Source organism: Ctenopharyngodon idella, chromosome 7 (assembly GCF_019924925.1).
Source record: "Ctenopharyngodon idella isolate HZGC_01 chromosome 7, HZGC01, whole genome shotgun sequence".
In the NCBI taxonomy this organism is placed as follows: Eukaryota; Metazoa; Chordata; class Actinopteri; order Cypriniformes; family Xenocyprididae; genus Ctenopharyngodon; species Ctenopharyngodon idella.
This window is the reverse complement of record NC_067226.1, coordinates 276,274-299,469: the sequence shown is the minus strand read 5'-3', so window position 1 is coordinate 299,469 and position 23,196 is coordinate 276,274. Positions and strand designations below refer to the sequence as shown.

At 37.9% G+C, this 23,196-nt stretch overlaps 1 protein-coding gene across 1 annotated transcript in view; it reads left to right on the top strand.

The window, feature by feature from the left end:
- LOC127516283 (uncharacterized) overlaps positions 1-23,196 on the top strand; it is a 344,148-nt gene that overhangs the window by 277,643 nt on the left and 43,309 nt on the right. The window lies entirely within an intron of this gene.

The window sequence follows — 23,196 nt, the reverse complement described above, 5'->3', positions numbered from 1 at the left end:
CTCATACCCTACGTCAAAGAACGATACAGTGGGTCCATACCTCTCTTAATACTGGACATCCTGGCATCCACAGAACAATCAGCTTGATACGTAACTCATTGTTCAGTATGTGCACAGTCCAAAACCCAGAGAACATCCGGCCGGCCTGCTTCAACCGCTCCCCATCCCACAGAGACCCTGGTCCCACCTGTCCATCGCTTTATCACGGATCTACCTAACTCCAATGGGTATACAACCATCTTTGTTATCATTGACAGATTCTCAAAGTCATGCAGATTAATCCCCATGAAAGGTTTACCCACTGCTATGGAAACTGCTGTCACTCTGTTCCACCAAGTTTTTAGGATTTATGGCCTACCAGACATTGTGTCCGATCGAGGACCCCAGTTCACCTCCAGAGTCTGGCAGGCCTTCTGCAAACAGCTGGACATCAACATTAGCCTCATGTCAGGTTATCACCCAGAGTCTAATGGACAAGTGGAGAGGCTCAACCAGGAAATAGGAAGATATCTCAGGTCCTACTGTAGCCGTGAACAGCAAAGATGGAACGACTTTCTTCCTTGGGCGGAATATGCACAGAACTCCCTCACTAACTCCTCAACTGGACTCACTCCCTTCCAATGTGTCTTAGGCTACCAGCCTCCATTATTCCCTTGGTCGGGTGAACCCTCTACGGTGCCCGCGGTGGACGATTGGATCAGACACAACGAACGGGTGTGGGACAACGCTTACGTAAGACTGCAAAGGGCTATCCGGGCCCAACGGATCCAAGTTGATCAACGGAGGTGTCCCCACCCCAACTATCAGCCTAGAAAGAGAGTCTGGCTATCCACCAAGGACCTGAAGTTGTGGCTACCCTGCAGGAAGCTAAACCCCAGGTATGTTGGTCCATTCAGAATTGTCAAACAGATCAATCCTGTGACATACCATCTGGAACTTCCTGCTAACTACCGTGTTTCTCCCTCCTTTCATGCGTCCTTGCTGAAACCGGTCCACCCGGCATCTAGCCCCGGAACCACGGATCCTGAACCCCCTCCTCCACTGGAGATTGATGGATTACCTGCTTACTTGGTCAAAGAGATCTTGGATTCATGTCGTCAAGGGGGCCAGATGCAATATTTGGTGGACTAGGAGGGTTACGGACCGGAGGAGAGATCATGGGTAGCCGCCAATGACATATTGGACCCATCGCTGATCCAACAGTTCCACCAACAGCACCCAAACCGTCCTGCACCTCGACCAAGGGGACGACCAAGAAGGAGAACACCAGGAGGTGTTCGTAGAGGGAGGGGTTCTGTAATGAATGAGGCTGGTACTCATTCATCCAGCCACCGGAGGGAGCCCTCTCCTGAATACCAAAAATGGACTGTTGCTTGTTTGTTACTTCCTGCCTCACTCCTGTATAAATAGACATGCATTTCCACTGCTGCTTTGCGAAGTATTTCCAGTTTATCACTGCCCTACCAAGCATTTCACATTGCCTGTTTCTTTGCCTTCATGTTACTGACCATTGTGCTTGCTTTATTGGATTTTTGCCTTCTGGATTATCGTTTTTGCTGTGGTTGTCTTATTGGACTGATTATTTGTTACTGTTTATCCTGCCTGCCTTATCAACTACATCTCTGCCTTTTGTTTTGGATTTGTTTGCTGATATTTATTAAACTTCCAGCATTTGGATTCCATCTTGCCTCCATGTCGAGTCCCTCACAATGTGAATGAAACATTTATAAATATGAAACTTATTTTATGGTGTGAAAAACGATACTTTCTGATTTTATGTATTGTACTAACACAATTGAAAATATGCTGAAATGTTTGAAAAAAGTGCTCTTTTGATGATCTGTTGTGATATTAGTACTAAGAGTTTTGAAAATTTAACAGTTGCTTGTGAAAATTGCACCAAAGCAATTAAAATAAAAACTGTAATGTAAATTGAAATGCTTACAATTGTCATTAAACTTTCAGTTCTTATGATCAAGCACTTTTTTCAAAATCTACAAATGATTTTGACAGATGGTTTACAGTGATTAGAAGCTTTATTAATAAATCGGTAACACTTTAGAATACTGATCCTTCATTAATGAATAACTACACAGGAACAAATGAGTAATGCATTATTAACACTCTAGTAACTACTGTTAACTAACAAGAAACTCTGATTAATGAATTAGTAAGTAGTAGTGCTCAGTTGAAGGTGGTAGTTCACTATTACTTTTTTTATACCTTCCAGAGAACTACTAAGAACTACTATATACAGGTTCATAATTAACATGAATGATGCATAATGTATAATTAATTCTAAAATTATGATCATGGTAACCCACTAGTAATGACTGAATTATTACCAAATCCTTCAGAAGGAATTACGAATTATTTGGATCCGTATTCTAAAGTGAGAAAAATGATAACTCTCTATTAACTACTGAAGTCATTGTAAACTTTTGAGGTTTTTGTACATTTTTGCACAGTTTTGTACAGTAATTCCTTCTGATGTATTTGGTAACACTTAAGTAATTACTAGTGGGTTACCATGATCTTCACTTTAGAATACTGATCCATATAAGTAGTAGTTACTTTAGAGTTATGTTGTAACTCTTGAGTTATTACTATCCAATACTTTACAAAAACCTCAAAAGTTTACAATGACTCCAGTAGTTACTAGAGAGATATCATGTTTCTCACTTTAGAATACTGTTCCAAATAATTAGTAATTCCTTCAGAAGGATTTGGTAATACTTCAGTCATTACTAGTGGGTTACCATGATCTTCACTTTAGAATTAATTATACATTATGCATAATTCACATTAATTATGAACCTGTATATAGTATTTCTTAGTAGTTCTCTGGGAGATATGAAAAAAACAGTAGTTACTGATTAGCTAATAGTGAACTACCACCTTCAACTGAGCACTATTACTTACTAATTCATTAATCAGAGCTTCTTGTTAGTTAATAGTAGTTACTAGAGTGTTAATAATGCATTAATCATGAATGAAGGATCAGTATTCTAAAGTGTTACCAATAAATCATTAAGAAACATCATATAATGCTTACAAATGCTAACAAATGTCATTAAACTATAATTCATTACCTATTGCACTTTTTTACATTTATAAATGTTGTGAAAAAAAAATGTTTAATTAGTAATTGTAAACACTTCACACACTTGTGTTTACATATTATTCATTAACTCATAACCACAGTCCGTAAAGGTCACACATTTGGTCTTTGTTTGTTGTGGTGCGTATACCCATTTCGGTAACACTTTATAAATATAGCTGCAAGCAGAATGACGGGCCCAAGCCCCGGCGCCACAGCCATCCCGGTGGCTTTAGGGAAACAGTGCATGGTGGGCAATATACATTTACAGCGGGTAAATATAAAAGGACTATATTAAAGCAGCATTCAGCACATTTACTGCAGCCAGCTGGTGCCACCATGACTGCAAAACACAATAGCCACATCCATGAGATAAAATTTAGATGGATTTCATATCATAGGATGTTATAGGTCACTTTCAAATGTATGTGAAGTTATCATTTGCAGCTCAAAATTTCATAAGCCCATAAGTATTTCATAATTTTGAAAACAAAATAACAAATCCTAAATCCAAAACAACAAATTATAAATACAATGGAAAGTCTAAAAACAAATTAACAAGTTAAATAAGGTCTGTGTAACTTCGGATAATTTGTTTTCTCGTTTTTGTCTTCTAAACGGAAAAATGAAGAAACCATTCATTTATCACATATTCGACCCTCCTCATGAGCATAAATAAACAATTTTTTCCCCCGTTTTTCATATTTTTATTTTCGTTTTAATCACACTTTGTTCTAATCCGCCAAATGGAAAAACAATAAAACCAAAATGGATAATACTAATTTATAGTTCGTATTAAATATTAATTTACGTGGCATCTGCTCTCACAACTACTCCTAGCCTACGTATTTGGCACACCGCTGTTTTATTTAGCTGACCAACTCTAAAAATCTCTGCTGAAGCTGCGCGACGCACTGGACAGCGCAGAGAGAATGTATTTACAGTGAAGATCAAGCTGCTATCAGCAGTTCTTTCTCAGTTCCGCGCAACAGAATTGTATAGTTGTATGGATTCTTAACTTGGACATTTCATCTAGGTCTATTTCTCATCAAACAACCAGATTAATGAATGGCTCGACACAAACCCTACCTAGCTTTCTTCTGCCTACACATAAATTTGCGTGCGGTGGAATTAGTTTATCATATTAAATATTAATTAATTTACGTTGCAACTGCTGTCACAACTACCCCTAGCCTACCTATTTGGCACACCACCTGTTTTATTTAGATGATCAACTCTTGAAATCTGTGTGCCAAAAATGCGCGACTCACTGAACAGCGCAGAGAGAATGTTACATTGTTGTGAAGTTCAAGTGCAGATCAGCAGTCCTGACTGTTGTTTTGAGCAATACACCGAGTTTATTTCATTAACACTGAGTATTAATTGATGTCCCTCAAAACAATGTTTTATTTTTTCTGCCAGCTAAATTTCTAAAGCAAAGTCAAAGATCACTGTGCGACTCGCACAGGCGCGGATTAACGCACAGGCTTACCTAGGCTGCAGCCTAGGGGCCCCACGTGTGCAGGGGCCCCGGATTGGCCAGGCTATTTTTTTTTTTTTTTTTAATTTACAGCGCGATCAAAAAAAGACCCTCATTGGCCCATAAGAAACATTAAAATATCAGGTGATTGGATAGATGTGACATTTGGGTCACATCTGTCCAATCAGCTGCTGATCAAATCATGTCAATCATTTTCATTACGTCACTGCTATTGCTAGGCAGCATAGCGGCAAAATGTCCGAAAGAAATTACGATAGTGGAGCACAAAAAATCGGAAAATACAAAGGTTAAAACAACAACGTGAACAAGATATACTGAAAATACCTAAATTGACATAATACTTCAAGGCATTGGATACATCAAGACGTGGCGAAGTCACGCAGTTCGTGAGGGAGAGATCGTTAACGCAGGAAATACAAACATTCGCCTATCATTCATCGACCTCAAATACGGCTTATCACTTGAAACATGTAAGTAGTAGCAACTTTACAAGTCCGCTAATGTTAGCCTAGTAGTCCTAGATAAATGTGCACTATTATTTGGTGCATATCCGTTTGTGTGGAGAGCGCGCTCGCTGCATGACATGGAGGCGCAGGTGCGATAACTTAAAATATTCCGTCATTTTGGTCATACAGATAAGAGTAATACAAACTGTAACGGGTCTACTTTTATTTCTGTAAACTCACAATAACAGAAAACGGTGTGCTTTTGTAAAATGAAATCAACCAGGATGAGCGTTCTGTCATCTCTGTGAACTTGAGCACGTAACAAACATGAACCGTACTTCCCTCACAGACACGAGAAATATATCTTATAGAAAGCTTGAAACAATAAATTATTAAAATGTTTAGAACGTCTGCTTGCTGTTTTTTCACTACACACTCATAATAAATACGTTTACTGGTGCGCTGTGGCAAGTTTTATGCTGATTAGGCTATGTATCATAGGCGGAGCTGGGGACGGCTTAGCTTCCCCTGGCAATGGGTCAAAAATTAACGGGGGCTTTGGCAAAAAATGCATCTGCACATTTAAACTAAATCTAGTAATAAAGTGAAAATAAAAATTAAATGAAAAGTGTTGGTTGCGGCATTTAATATAGATCTTGCGCCCTATAACCAATCACACACGATTCTGTTGAGCTTACAACTGCAATGGCAGTTACAACGTATTTTTGAGCAATGTAGCCAATCACAAACTTACTTGATGATTTCTTGAACGCATGAGTTTTTGTCCAGTGCTGAGATCTGCACACTCAAATCCTCTCGTTATAATTTACCTTTTAACAAAAAAAATATAGTTATTATGTAGGCCAAATAAGATATTCATTGTTCAGTCAGCTTAATCGATTAGCAAAACTTTGTGAGATCGCAATGAATTAAGATGAGTGACAGCTTAGTGGTTATAAAGGGAGCGCTTTTATGCACGCTTTCTAGGCTTTATAGTATGGAAGCTCGTTTTCGCCACTTAATAAAAAAAATAAAATAAAAAAAAAACAGTAATTGCGACTTAATCTCAGATTTCTGACTTTTTTTCTCACAATTGCGAGTTATAAAGTCAGAATTGCTAGATATTAACTCGCAATTGCTTGATATAGTCACAATTCTGAGATATAAACTCGCAATATAGTAACAATTCCGACTTTTTTTCTCGCAATTGCGAATTTATATCTCAGAATTGTGACTTTATAACTCGCAATTGTGAGGGGGAAAAAAAGTCGCAATGTTGAGATAAAAAAGTCGCAATTACGGTTTTTAATTTTTTATTTAGTGGTGGAAACGGGCTTCCATAATAGGCCTAATTCATTCAGAATTTGAAGATCACATTTTTTTTGCATTTATATTGGGATGTGTATAGGTTGCTGATAGGCGACACGTAACTATTTCATGACATAGACTCTATGTTTTCATGGAGGAATCGCATCTAGCCTTACCCTAGAGTTGGTTCACCCTCCCCCTATGCTATGTTATATATTGGTTTATATGATTTATGATTTTCAATTTCACATTTTACCTATGCAATGTGGTGGTAATTGTCTTACTGTGGTGGTGCACCAGTTGAAGGGACATAGAAGAAAAACTGTAGTATTGGCTGTCTCGATGAGCGTGTGCCAGTTAACCTTAATATTTGCGTGTGGACCATGTATGGCACTAAATACATTTTTTCAAGAAAGCATAATGATTAAGGAGGGGGGGCCTCACACAAAGAGCAGCCTAGGGGCCCCTGACCACCTTAATCCGCCCCTGGACTCGCAACATAATGCGCACAGAGTAGCCTAGTTAATTCGTGGATGAATCCGAGTCTTTGAACAAATCAGTTGAGCCATACAGCCTTTTTACTACTGAATGAATCAGCGTTTCGAGCGAATCGATTGAATAAAATGACTCATTCATTAACACAGTGACTTGCTGCCACCTACTGGCGATATTTCATATTCGTTACATCTTTTAATTTAGTTCATATTTCTGTATTCAAAGCATTTTGTTTAAAACATAAAATTAATATCATTGCATTATGTATTTGCTGTGTGAATGTATTTACGGACCTCTCTGAGCAGCATTAAATTGTGTAAATACATCTAAAAACAACTTCAGATGCTGCTATGCCACCTCTGCAGCGCAAGATGCCTTTGGTTGAAACAAATAGTGTCAAACTCTAATTTTGTTGACTAAATTTAAGATTTTAATTTTAGAGATGGCATAGGCCTATATTTAATAAGATATAGCTATTTAAAAAATCTAGGTAGCCTTATTTGACTAATTAATTTATGACGGTAATAGATGCCAATAAATAATAAAAAAATATATATATTCATCTCTGGCTTTATTGTTCAAAGTGTTATTTCATAGTCTACCCTTAAACTAACAGGGAACTTTCCCAGAACATTCACTAACGTTCTTTAAAAGTTGTGTGAATGTTAGTACAAAATGTTATTAAAATAATGTTTTTGGAACGTTCTTATAACATTATTAACGTTCTTGTAACGTTTAGAGAAAACGTTCTTAGAACAACGTTCTTGGAACATCTTTAGGACGTTATTAGTATTTTCTGAATGTTTTCATAATGTTATCATAAAACGTTCTGGGAACAACGTTCTTCATCTTTAGGACGTTATTTGTACTTGATGAACGTTCTCATAATGTTGAGAGAAAACGTTCTTAGAACAACATTCTCAGAAAGTCCTTATAATGTTATTAGTATTTTCTGAATGCTTTCATAATGTTATCATAAAACGTTCTGGGAACAACGTTCTTGGAACATCTTTAGGACGTTATTTGTACTTGATGAACGTTCTCATAATGTTGAGAGAAAACGTTCTTAGAACAACATTCTCAGAACGTCCTTATAATGTTATTAGTATTTTCTGAATGTTTTCATAATGTTATTATAAAACGTTCTGGGAACAACGTTCTTGGAACATCTTTAGGACGTTATTTGTACTTGATGAACGTTCTCATAATGTTGATAGAAAACGTTCTTAGAACAACACTCAAAACGTCCATATGTTATTAGTATTTATGTTCTCATAATATATCACGCACGGACATTCAGGCCTTGAGCTGAATCACGAGACTCTCAAATGCTGACGCCACTGAATCGAATCTTTTTGGAATCGTTTACAGTCTTGACTCTCGAGTCTGTTCTTTCCCCTCCCCCACTGCCTCACTGCAGCTCTGCTCTTGCGCGCGCAGCAGCAGAGAGCGTCTGTTATTTTCTGAGGCTGAGAAAACGTAAATGGTAAGCGTGAATTCACAATACTATTTTAAATAACATATATGCCAGAACATAACATCAGAATTTCAACGTTGTATCTTTTTTATTTTTTTTCCCAAACTGTTTATTTTTTAGCCTGACGTTATACGAGCCGGTCGTTCCCGCTCCTGCTCCATTCAAATCTTGCGCGCGCTGACAGGGTCCGGTATTTTCATCATAGAGAGATTTACATCATAAAAGGGTAAGTGTGGATTGACAGAATAATTGTAAATAACATGTTTACATAACACAACATAAAAAGTTTTTCAGTGTTATATCATTTTTTTGTGAACCGCATTTTATAGGCCGCTGCCTTTCAGTTATTGCGCGCGCTGACAGCGTCCTGTATTTTCAGAGGTAAATATCAGACGAAGAGATGAGTGCAAATTCATAAAACAATTTTAAATAGAGCTGTTACCAAAACATAAGATTACGCGTTGTTGATATAAATTGAGTGTGTGTATGTTGTAAAATTAGTCTAGCTAAAATTAGCTAGTTTGGTAAACTGCTAACTGGTACTTAGCTGCCGCATACATTTATAAGAAGTTAGCTATTAGTAAAATATTCACGTTTATTAATTTATTCTAGTCTACCTAGTGTGCTTGAGTTGTTATCTTATTTCTCTCTTTGACAAATCAGCAGGCACTTTCCTCTCAACAGTCCACAGATGCTTCAAATACAGCACTGAAGGAAGAGCTGCAGCTGACTTGATACTTGCTATGCAGACAAGGACAGAAAAGGTGTTTTACCAACACTTACAATAAAATATATCATATTTGTTAAAGTGTAAATTTCACTCCTGTTGTTCTTGTTTAAGTGTAGAAATCTACAATTTGTCATATTATAATGTAATTTCTCTCTCACTCACTGTGTGTGTATGTATATATATATGTATATATTTTTAGGCCAGGTGGTAAATGCTGCTATTCTTCTCTAATACTGTTGCTCTTCAAAGAACACAGTCATCAATCAGGTAACTTGCACACTGAAAATCTTTTGTTTGAATACCATTCAGTTACACAAGTTATCTTGTATTTTATTCAGCTACTGAAACGACAAGAAAACACTTTTACTTGTTTTGATTTTTTCCATTATTATTGCTGTCTAACTAACACAATTGTTTTGTATTATCATTACATTGTACTATGACATGTCATGTTGCGTCATTCTAACCTGTGCTTAAACAATGAGAACTGTAATGTATTAAGAAAATGTTTTTATTTTATTTATTTGTTTGGTCACAGGATCCTACATTCTCAGTTCCAACCACTCATCTGAAGGACTGCGGCGATGGGAACCCTTTGAACCACAAGTGGCAGTTTCCACCGGATGAGAAAGAACATGGTAGAGGATGATAGACCCCTATTGATATCTCACTGATGTTAGCCTGCTGTACTGACTGTATCACACACACATCACAATGCAGAATCTGAAAAATCTTAAAGAGTTAGTTCACCCAAAAATGAAATTTGTCATTACTTATCCTCATGTCGTTCCACACCCATAAGACCTTCTTTCATCTTCAGAACACAAATTAAGATATTTCTGATGAAATCCGAGAGGTTTATGACTCGTCCATAGACAGCAATATAATCAACACTTTCAAGGTCCAGAAAGATACTAAAGACATCGTTAAAACAGTCATGTGACTGCAGTGGTTCAAACTTAATGTTATGAAGCAAAGAGAATACATTTTGTGCACAAAAACAAAACAAAAATAACAACTTTATTCAACAATCTCTTCTTTTCTGTGCCATTCCCATACGTTGTTTACACCTAGCCATTCCAGGTTCTATGTCAGAACGCCGACTCATTATTGGCCGGCTCCTGTGTCAGCATCACACACATGCGTCGTGCTGATCACATGATCAGCATTGGCCAATACGGACGTAAACACGGAAGCCTTCACTGTGCTTACTGCGTAAGGATAATGAAAGGGAAGAGAAGAGATTTTTGAATGAAGTCATTTTGTGTTTCGTGTTTTGTTTTTGCGCACGAAAAGTATTCTCGTCACTTCATAACATTAAGGTTGAACCACTGCAGTCACGTTGACTGTTTTAACGATGTCTTTAGTACCTTTCTGGATCTTGAAAGTGTTGATTATAGAGGGTATGCATTGACGTCACTTTCCCGCCAGAATGCGCTCCTTCAGCCGGACTGAGTGGTAAAAGAACCTGCTGCATGACTGAATTTAATAGGGGAAAGTTTTTGTCAGTGTTTATTTAAAAACACCCAATTATGCAGAATATAAGATGGTAAATATTTAATTGATGAGTTGTCAACACAATATACAACAATACAATATATAGGGTATGATTTTACCCCAAAATCCAACATTTTGACACAAAATAATAACTGCAAAACATGTTTCTTTGCCTGGAGTCCCGCTGTTTCTGTGAATTGCAGCAACCTATTTGCTTCTTTTTTCTGTAGCTTTCAGCAGTCTGTAAAAATATACCTCAGATTTTGTGTCAAAGCTATTTGTACAGTCAGTCACAAAGCTCATTCCTGTGTTGGATGTGTTTTGTGTGTTTTTCGCGGCATTCACGCTGAAAACCAGCGCTGCCACTCAGTCTTTTGCTACTCAGTGGGCGTAACCGCAGTCATAACGGTCGATGACGACGTCACGTGCACACCCTCTATATTGCTGTCCATGGATGAGTCAGTTACCTTGGATTTTATCATGTATACAGGGCATGACATTAACGTTTTTCCTGTACAAGAGTCTGGTGATGTCTATGGGTCACAGACTCACTCCTGTGATTGCTTGCAAGGGATTTACAACTAAATATTAGCTTTTACACTTTTACATTTACTTTAAGTTAAACCGGCCCAATACTTAAGCTCACATTAGGCAGAGCGATGAAACTGTAAAAGTGCTGTTCTTAAGGCTGATTTATACTTCTGCGTCGATGTGCATGCAGACCACTAGTAGGCAGTGTCCACGGTCATGTTGAGTATCAAGGCAAAAGCCGAAGAAGAAGCAGCTTGTCATGTACAGAAACAGCAAATAGGTAACGACTTTTGTTGCAGTATGACTGCATGTGTCCCCTGAAACAGCATTTTTTCATTCCTATGGAAGTTGAAAATGCTCGCTGTTCTCTGAATACTCTGTGCTAGTTTTTTAACCTGAGGGAGGGGTTCTAGCAGACCAATCACAGCGCTTGCAGTCCACATAGAATTGACGCGTTGTTACATTTTTGAAGAGTTGCACGCCAGGCTACATCGTAGGCTAGGTGCAGTACACACAGACTACGCCATAGCTACTCCGTACACTTGACGCAGAAGTATAAATCAGCCTTAAATTGGTAAAAAAAAATTGTGTTGAAACAGCCAATAATAAAATGTGACATTCTGTACTTCTGCTTCATATTAATCTTTTAATAACCAATTGTATTGCACAGCACTGCTTCAAGTCGAACCTACTGATTCACTCATTACGACAGTCACTAGCCACCCCCTACTGGCAGTTTAATTTAAAAGTATTGTTATGTTTTTTTATTTGTATATGAACATATGCATATTACCTCACTTTACCTCAAGTGTAATCCTTTACAATGTGTTATGAAATTTTACATTGTATAACATTTGGAAGCTACCTTTGAATCTTGTGTGATTTAATATTTATAGTACTTAAGTACCCTAAATAACTTTTATGGAGTAGCCACACTGTTACACACTGTCTTTAGCCTTTGAGAGGGTGGGCTAGTCTTTGTTTAGTAGGATGTGTGTTGTTTTAATGAAGTGTTTCTTGATTGTACAGCACTTTGGTCTGCAGGTGCAGTTGTAAAGTGCTCTATAAATAAAAGTGAATGCATGAATGTTATTATTAAATGCTTATGAAATAATAAATAACCATTAGTAACATCAGTCAGTCTGTTCACTTTACAGATGGAGCATGAAGAGACTGGACCTGCTAGTTTGGCAAACCCGCCCCCAACCCCACACCACACCACACACACACACACACACACAATCTTATTGATTAAGCTTAATTTATATATGAATGAGTTTTTTAAGTGTGCAGTTATATAATTACCTTTTGTAATTCACATTGTGTTGTTGGAATGGTTGTACCTTGTGTTAATAAAAAAATAACGTTGAAAGAATGGTTCAGGGACATTATTCTAATCTTAACATAACATTTTAACATTAAAGAAAGTGGACATTTTAACATTCTTGGAATGTTCCAAATAAACGTTCTTTGACTGTTGTGTTGTTAATAAAATGTAGGTGGAAAGAATGTTGCAGGAACGTTATGCTAACCTCAAAATAACGTTTTGCTAACGTTTAAAAAAACGACATTTTAACGTTCTTGGAACATTGAATTGATAATAAAATTTAAGTGGAAAGAACGTTGCAGGAACGTTATGCTAACCTTAAAATAACGTTTTGCTAACGTTTAAAAAACGACATTTTAACGTTCTTGGAACGTTAGAAATCGACGTTCTTTGAACGTTGTATTGATGGTAAAAATTTAGGTGGAAAGAACGTTGCAGGAACGTTATGCTAACCTATAACGCTCCAGCAACGTTAAGCAAACTGGACATTTCCACGTTTTTAGAACATTTAAAATAACGTTCCCACAACCAAAAGAGAACGTTTGGAAAACGTTCTCAGAACATAATTTTGTTTGCTGGGAACGGCAAGAACGCATTAAATGTTTCTGTTCTGTTTTCAGTTAAAAAGTTGTCATTTAAACGTCCCCTAAGTTAATAATTAATGATTTTTACAATGGAAGTGATTCAATCAAAAACTTTAGTTCGATAAACTATCTTAGAGCTGCTGTAAAGCCAAAACAAACTCTTGTCTATTAATTTTCCTATTATCACTGTGAAGCTGCTTTGAAACAATCTGTATTGTAAAAAGCGCTATATAAATGAAGATGACTTGACTTGACCCTTGAATCGATTCTGCTCTGCGCTTCAGTACAATAGCTTATGCATTCTCCGGGCGCTGTCCAGTGCGGCGCGCAGCCTCCGGCACACACAGATTTTGAGAATTGGTCAGCTAAATAGTAGGCTAATAAGTGTGCCAAATGGTTTGGCTAGTTGTGAGAGCAGATGCAACGTAAATTATTATTTAATACGATAAATTAGTATTTCACGGCACGCGAATTTATGTGTATACAGAAGAAAGCTCTGTCTAGGCTCTGCCCTGGCACGGGTTGTGTCGAGCCATTTATTAGTCTGGCTGTCTGATGAGAGAGAGAGATTAAATGTAGTTGCAATAAACTCTGTAATAATCCGTACAAATGTATCGGATATATATAGGCTACTATATTCTGTTGCGCGGAGCTGAGTTCTGGAGCTAAGAACTGATGACGCGACTTGATCTTTGGTTGACCAATCAGTGGAAAGGGGCGTTTTATTCCCGCCCATGTATAGATCGAATATTCAAGCTGTTTATCCATTATGGTTTTATTGTTTTTCCATTTGGCGGATTAGAACAAAGTGTGATTAAAACAAAAATAAAAATATGAAAAAACGATTCGAGATTTGTTTATTTATGCTCACGAGGAGGGTCGAATATGTGATAAATGAATGGTTTCTTTTGTTTTTCCGTTTAGAAGACAAAAATGAGAAAACAAATTATCCGAAGTTACACGGACCAAATAAACACAACGATAATTCTGAAAACAAAATAAGTCAGAAAACACAACGACAAATCTGAAAACAAAATAGCAAATCAGAAAACACAACGACAAGTCAAACAAAACGGAAAGGGTAGGCATATGTGGCGAATGGAATACTGACCGTTGAGTGGACATCTGTCAATCAAGACATGCAGAAAATACAGCAAGCTGTGGCAGGAGAAAGTTGATTCGCATGTACATGTGTAATATCAGAGCTGTATCGTCTACGATAATAATTGTTTTTAATGATGTGCGAGGCTCGAGTATGTCACTCACTTTGCAAAAAAAACAAAACCCAAATATCTCAATGCTCCTTAAATTCCAGAAATAGGGGCAAAATGCCCCTGTGTGATCTTTTATATCTTAATAATGCAAGCAAGAGTGCTGTTTTTTTTTTTTTTTTTTTGCACGTGATATTAATTATATACAGATCAATAAACAAGAAGTCAATATTGTGAATTCCAATTTGTCAATAATCTAAGTTTTTTTCTCTATTTTGCGGCAAGTGAACATTTTGTCCTCAAAGTTGATGTGTTAGAAGCAGGAAAAATTGGTAAGTGTAAGGATTTGAGAGAGTTTGACAAGAGCCAAATTGTGATGGCTAGATGACTGGTTCAGAGCATCTCCAAAACTGCAGCTCTTGTGGGGCGTTCCCGATCTGCAGTGGTCAGTATCTATCAAAAGTGGTCCAAGGAAGGAACAGTAGTAAACCGGCGACAGGGTCATGGGTGGCCAAGGCTCACTGATGCACGTGGGGAGCGATGGTCCGATGGGGTCCGATCCAACAAACGCTACTGTAGCTCAAATTGCTCAAGAAGTTAATGCTGGTTCTTATAGAAAGCTGTCAGAATACACAGTGCATCGCAGTTTGTTGTGTATGTGTTTGCATAGCCACAGACCAGTCAGGGTGCCCATGCTGACCCCTGTCCATCGCCGAAAGCGCCAACAGTGGGCACGTGAGCATCAGAACTGGACCACGGAGCAATGGAAGAAGGTGGCCTGGTCTGATGAATCACATTTACTTTTACATCATGTGGATTGCTGGGTGCGTGTTCGTCGCTTACCTTGGGAACACATGGCACCAGGATGCACTATGGGAAGAAGGCAAGCCGGTGGAGGCAGTGTGATGCTTTGGGCAATCCCAGCTAGCAGGGAATGTTCTCAGAACTTTGGCTAACATTCTGTAAAAGTTTTTTTTAATGTTTTAAAGAAAACATCTGAATGTAATGTTCAAAAAATGTTTTAAGAATGTTTATAATTTCAGAAAATGTTCCTATAATGTTAAGTGTAAACAAATCTATAACATTTTACCTGCAACATTTTGAGGATGTTGTTGAGGTAACAGATTATATAATGTTGTCAATAAAACATTCACACAATGTTTCAATAAACAAAGGAAGAACATTCTCCCAACCACATTAGGAAAACACTATAAGAACATCATTGAGGTTTGAGGTAATGGAATGATTTTATAAAACGTTCTTGTAATGTGATGGTTTAACAAATAGAACATTTTACCCGCAACATTTTTAGAATGTTTTGAGGACGTTGTTGAGGTAATAAAACATTCACACAATGTTTCAAGATAACAAAGGAAGAACATTATCTTAGCCACATTAGGAAAACGCTATAAGAACATCATTGAGGCCTGAGGTGATGAAATGTTCTGTATAAAATGTTCTTCTAATGAGATGTATTAACAAATCTAGAACATTTTACCTAAAATATTTTAAAGATGTTTTGGGAATGTTGTTGAGGTAACATTATACAATGTTTTAAATATAACATTCACACAATGTTTCAATAAAACGAAGGAAGAACATTCTCTCAGCCACATTAGGAAAACATTATAAGAACATCACTGAGGCCTGAGGTGATGAAATGTTTTGTATAAAACGTTCTTCTAATGTGACATATTAACAAAGATACAACATTTTATCTGCAACATTTTAAAGATGCTTTGGGAATGTTGTTGAGGTAACATATACAATGTTGTCAATAAAACGTTGGCACAATGTTTCAAGATAACAAAGGAAGAACATTCTCTCAGCCACATTAGCAGAACATTATAAGAACATCATTGAGGCTTGAGGTGATGGAATGTTTTGTATAAAACGTTCTTCTAATGTGACGGTTTAACAAACCTAGAACATTTCACCTGAACATTTTGAGGATGTTTTGAGAATGTTGTTGAGGTAACAAATTATACAATGTTGTCAATAAAACATTTGCACAATGTTTAAAGATAACAAAGGAAGAACATTCTTTTAGCCACATTAGGAAAACATTATATAAACATCGGTTGCCACCCGTCCCTTAAAATATGGAATCGTTCCGGTTTAACACTAAAATGATCATAGCGACAAATCTCTAGAACGCGCCGTAAACCTGCATGGTTTTTTAAAAACATGGCGAGCTCAGGTCCGCCCTCTGAGCGCATGAGGCTCTTCAGATCTTGGGTGAATGGGAAAAAAAGTTATAAATGGGTCTGTCAAGTAACTGATGTTGAACGCAAGGTGAACTGTGGAGAAGCATTCATAGAACTTTGGATAACATTCCCTACAAGTTTGTTTAATGTTTTAAAGAAAACCTTTGAATGTAATGTTCAAAGAATGTTTTAAGGATGTTTTGTCATTTCAAATAATGTTTATATAAGGTTAAATGCAAACTAAGATCAAATCTGATTCTAAGATCAAAACATTTTACCAGTAACATTTTGAGGATGTTGTTGAGGTAACAGATTATATAATGTTCTCAATAAAACATTGGCACAATGTTCCATTAAAACAAAGGAAGAACATTCTTTCAGTCACATTAGGAAAATGTTATGAGGACATCATTGAGGCCTGAGATCACAGAGTGTTTTTTAAACGTTCTTTGACGTGTTAAAGCTAGAACATTTCAAATGTAACATTTTGAGGATGTTTTAAGGATGTTGTTGAGGTAAAAGTTGTAGAATGATCTTTTATAAAACATTGGCACAATGTTCCATAATAACAAAGGAAGAACATTCTCACAGCCACATTAGGAAAATGTTATGAGGACATCATTGAGGCCTGAGATGACAAAATGTTTTTAATAAAACATTCCTGTTAAGTGATGTTTTTTAAAAAAAAAAAGTAGAACATTTTGCCTGAAACAGTTTAAGGATGTTTTGGGGATGTTGTCGAACAGGTTGTATAATGATCTTTTATAGGCTAAATAATTGGCACAATGTTCCATAATAAGAAAGGAGGAACATTATCAAAGCAACATTCATAAAATGTTTTGAGGATATTATTGCCTGAGATGACAAAATTTCATAATAAGTGTTAACAAAAGCTCACAGCATTTTGAGGATATTTTGGGGATGTTGTTTATGTCAGGGCCGTAACCACCATAGACATTGAGGGGGACAAGTCCATTCCAATAATTAGAAATGGCCAAATCATTTTTGATTGACGAGCACGTCAATCGGTCGCTTAATGCCGTTGCAGAGGTTCTATTCTTTCAGTAAAATCACAAAACAAATGTACACAAACGTGACCCTGCTCTTGATATACAACCATTGATGGACATCTTTGATTTTAATGAGGAAAAAAAAAAACTATACAAGGGCGAATTACAACACGGAAACTTTGATACTTTTAACAAAGATTCTACCACTAGACCACTAGAGAATTCAAGTATAATTTGCGAATCTATGTATTTATTCACTAAATTGAAGAATCTCAGAACTAACAATATATTGTATTATGAAACTGTCACATTAAACATGAGTTCTCAATGTACTATTGAAATTGATTTCTGGACATCTTAATGTTATTTTTTTTTTCTACAATTGTTATTGTAGAAAAATTGTGAGTGAGAGAATCATGCCAATATTGTAGGTGCAGCTAAAAGAAAGACGGAACTGTACAAATCGGGTTATTTCGGGACCTTTTTGCCGTACGTACACAAGTCATTTAGACATTTGCAACAGTTCGTTTTTTTACACATAGAGATCCGTTTTGCAGTTCTTTAAACTGTTGTTTTCGCTTGCAAATCACTGTTCACAGGCTTGCAATGCTTTTGGCCGAATTTCGGCGAAAAAAACGCACCAAAAGTGTAAGCACGGAAAAGCAGAAGTCAGAAACTGTGGTCAAGCCAGCCGCGGTTTGAAAATACACGGTCAAGCCAGCCGCCAAAAAAAAAAAAAGCGTGAGCACCTATTACTTTGATACGGTAATTGCAGGAACAGCAGAGAGAGAACGTGCTTTCAGAGCGCTTGAGTTTATGTGTTTTTTTTCTTTCTTTCTTTCTTTCTGATCTTTCTTTCTATTTCTTTCTTTCTATCAATCTATTTCTCCTTTTTTTCTTTTTTCTTTCTGATATTTATCTTTCTTTCTTTCCATCTGATATCTTTTTCTTTTTCTAATATACCCATCTCTCTTTGTTTTTCTTTTTCTTTCTGTCTAATATATCTTTCTTTCTTTCTTGTAATATCTTTTTTTCTTTCTAATATATCTATCTCTTTTTTCTAATGTATTTTCTTTCTTTCTATATATCTATCTCTTTTCTTTCTTTCTTTCTTTCTTCTTTCTAATGTTTCTCTTTCTTTCTTTCTAATGTTTCTCTTTTCTTTCTTTCTGTCTGTCTGTCTGTTGTTATATGCCTATAATTGTTAGAGATGATATAAGAAGATGCCATGTTTTTTTTTTTTTTTGGTGCTTTACTCTGTTGGCCTTTTTTTTTTACACTCACATTGTCTTTTATAGTTGTGTATATCTTCAACTAATGTTTTTTCTTCTTTATAGGTCACAATATCAAGACGTTGTTTTATGTAGAGGTTTACAGCATATTTAATTGCAAAAGGCAGATAAAATACAGTTTACACTCTTTCTAAATACCTCTTTTGGTTTTACAGTATTAAAATGACAATTACTCTTGAATTGAATTGTGTTACTGTCTTACTGCATATGGATTACTGTCTCAGCTTCTCTTGAATTCAGTGTTCCATACAGCATGCACACCTCACAAGAAAACATTTTATTGCTGTGTTTTGGAAATAAATCACATTTTACTACCTCTTAAGGCCTATAAACACCTCATTTCAAATAAGTAGACAAAACCAATGGTCTGATTTTATAGGGGATGTCCCACACAGTAATGCATACCTCATATCTAACCATTTTACTGCAGCATTTTGGAGATATGAACACATTTCAAATAAGTAGAAAAAAACAATTGTTTCTTCCTATAGGGGACGTCCCACACAATATGCATACATCATATCTAACCATTTTACTGCAGAATTTTGTAGATATGCCACATTATTTGACTTCCAAGGCCTATAAACACCTCATTTCAAATAAGTAGAGAAAACCAATGGTCTGTTTTTATAGGGGACATCCCACACAGTATGTATACCTCAAGTCAAACTTTTACTGCAGCATTTTGGAAATATGCCATATTATTCGACTTCAGAGGCCTATAAACACCTCATTTCAAATAAGTAGAAAAAAACAACGGTCAATTTCTATAGGGGACATCCCATACAGTATGCATTTCTCAAATGAAACTGTTTTACTGCAGCATTTTGGAAATATGCCATATTATTCTACTTCAGAGGCCTATAAACACCTCATTTCAAATAAGTAGCAAAAAACAATGGTCTGTTTCTATAGGGGACGTCCCATACAGTATGCATACCTCATATCTATCCATTTTACTGCAGCATTTTGGAAATATGCCATATTATTCTACTTCAGAGGCCTATAAACACCTCATTTCAAATAAGTAGCAAAAAACCAATGGTCTGTTTTTATAGGGGACGTCCCAAACAGTATGCATACCTCATATGAGTACATTTTACTGCAGCATTTTTGAGATATGTCATTATTCTACTTTATACACCTATAAAAACCTAATTTCTAATCAGTAGAAAAAACTAATGGCTAGTTTCTATAGGGGATGTCCCATACATTATGTATAAGTCATATGAGTCAATTTTACTGCAGCATTTTGAAGATAGATGTCATTATTCTATTTTATACACCTATAAAAACCTCATTTCTAATAAGTAGAAAAAACTAATGGTTAGTTTCTAAAGGGGATGTTCCATACAATATGCATACCTCATATGGAACCATTTTACTGCAGCATTTTGGAGAAATGTCACATTAATCGACTTCGGAGACCTATAAAGTCCTCATTTCTAATAAGTAGAAAAAAATAACGGTCAGTTTCTATAGGGGACGTCCCATACAGTATGCATACCTCATATGAGTGCATTTTACTGCAGCGTTTTGGAGATGTCACATTTTACTACTTCAGATGCCTATAAAGTCCTAATTTCTAATAAGTAGAAAAAAATAATAGCCAGTTCTCATAAGGGATGTCCCGTACTATATGCACAACACACATGAAACCATTTTACTGCAGCGTTTTGGAGACACGCATCTTTATTCTACTTTATTCAACTATAAAAACCTCATTTCTAATAAGTAGAAAAAAAACGAATGGCCAGTTCTTATAGGAGACGTCCCATATGAAAACATTTTACTGCAGCGTTTTGTATACACATGTCATTATTCCACTTTATACACCTATAAAAGCCCCATTTCTAATAAGTAGAAAAAAATAAATGGCCAGTTCTTATAGGGGACGTCCCGTACTATATACACACACCAAATATGAAAACATTTTACTGCAGCGTTTTGGAGATACGTATGTCACATTTTACTACTTTAGATGCCTATAAAGTCCTCTTTTCTAATAAGTAGAAAAAAGTATTGGCCAGTTCTCATAAGGGACGTCCCGTACTATATGCACAACTCATATGAAACCATTTTACTACTTCAGATGCCTATAAAGTCCCCATTTCTAATAAGTAAAAAAAAAAAAAAAAAAAAACTAATGGTCAGTTTCAGTGGAAGTGCGTCAGGCAGTAATGCCCAGCCGATCCCCGTCTCCTATCAGTCGAAAAAAAAAAAGACGCTGCGCTTTGGGAATGCCTATGCGTGATTGCGTCGTGAAGTACATGTGAAATCAGTCCAATGGCGTGACAGAACGTCATAGGTGGGTGATGTCATGACCAGGAAACTTTAAAGCACACCTAAACCAAACAGAGTCAGCTTCTGATAGGTCGAAGAAACCAAGTGCCTGTCTGTGTGAAATCGTGATGCGCACACTAAGACGATAGCACTCATGACCCCGGGGTCGAGGTCAGGTCCAGGTTATAAAACCTGACAAACGTGTGCGGCGAGGACCAACCTGCCGCATCGCACACTTCTTGAAGAGAGACTCCAGAAAGCAAAGCCTTAGAGGCAGCCATACTCCGAGTAGAGTGGGCTCTGACCATAAGAGGTGACGGTTGGCCAGCCGACTCGTAAGCAAGTGAGATAGCCTCGACTATCCACTTAAAGTTTGTTTAGATGCAGGGTGCCCTCTTCGAGGGGACCCGAAACACAAAGAGTTGATCAGATTCACGCCACAGGGCAGCTCTGTGAACGTAAGCATCTAAAGCTCTGACAGGACAGAGCAAATTAAGTTTCTCCTGGTCTGAATCCTGGAAAGGAGGACAGAAGGCCTGCAGCATAACAGGGCCTGCCACATTAGTGGGAACCTTAGGGACATAACCTTCCCGAGAAAACAAGAAGGCTTTAACCATGCCTGGAGCGAAGTCCAGGCAAGAGGGAGAGACCGACAGAGCTTGAAGGTCTCCAATTCTCTTAAGAGATGAAATAGCGAGCAGAAACAGAGTCTTGAGAGTGAGGAACTTCTCAGGAACCTCTTCATTGGGCTCAAACAGAGCCAGGGATAGGCCTTCTAAGACTATGGCCAAATCCCAAGTCAGTACCCTCTGACGTGCCGCAGGTCTTAGCCTCAAAGTGCCACAAAGGAAACGAGTTACCTATGGGTGTCTCCCCACTGATGTACCATCCAGAGGAGTATGGTAAGCTGAGATGGCCGCCACATATACCTTCAAGGTGGAAGGAGATAACCCTGATGAGAACTTACAGGAACTCCAGAATTGTACCAACCGGGCAATTAGCTGGGTCCAACATACAACCTCTACACCATGAAGCGAACACATTCCACTTCAGCGAATATAGCCTCCTCAGCTCTGGAGCTCTGGACTGGAGTATGGTCTCTACTACCTCGGTAGAGAGACCTGAATCTATGAGTTGGGCCCCCTCAGAGGCCACGCCCACAGTTTCTACAACTCCGGGCGGGGGTGAAGAAATGAGCCCCCCCGCCTGTGAGAGAAGGTTCCTCCTGACCGGAATCTCGAAGGGAGAGCCGTCAAGGAGAGACATCAGGTCCGAGAGCCAAACTTGGCCCGGCCAAAACGGGGCTATTAACAGTAGACGGACCCTGTCCCGGTGAACTCTCTCCAGAACTCCCGGGAGCAGAGCAATTGGGGGAAAAGTGTACAGGCGCAGCCTCAGCCACGTCTCTACCATTGCATCCAACCCCAGAGGGGCCGGATACGTGAGGGAGTAAAGCAATGGACAGTGTGTCGTCTCTCGAGATGTAAACAGATCCACATCCACTTTCCCAAAGTGCTCCCACAGGAGCTCCACCACCTCGGGGTGAAGTCTCCACTCCCCGGTCCTCAGCCCCTGCCTCAACAGAATGTCTGCTCCCTGGTTCAGGTGCCCTGGGATGTACACTGCTCTGACTGACAGTGGTTTCCCATGGGCCCACAAGAGGATCTGGTGTGCCAATTTGCATAAAGGGCGCGAATGCAGACCCCCTTAATGATTGATGTACGAGACTGTGTTGTCCGTGTGGACCAACACATGGTGACCCTTCAGAACTGGGAGGAAGTGTTTGAGTGCCAGGAACACAGCCATTATCTCCAACTGGTTTATGTGCCAGGAAAGGTGATGGCCCCTCCACAGACCCTGAGCCGAGCGACCACTCATGATCGCCCCCCAGCCGGTGAGAGATGCACTGAGAGAGATGGGACGTCCTCTATAGAATCAGATCACTGGTTTTGTCTACTTATTTGAAATGAGGTCTTTATAGGCCTCTGAAGTTAAATAATGTGGCATATCTCCAAAATGCTGCAGTAAAATGGATAGATATGAGGTATGCATACAGTATGGGACATCACCTCTAGAAACTGACCTTTAGTTTTTGTTTACGTGCCAGGAAAGGTGATGGCCCCTCCACAGACTCTGAGCCAAGCGACCACTCATGATCACCCCCCAGCCGGAGAGAGATGCATCCGTCGTAAGCGTT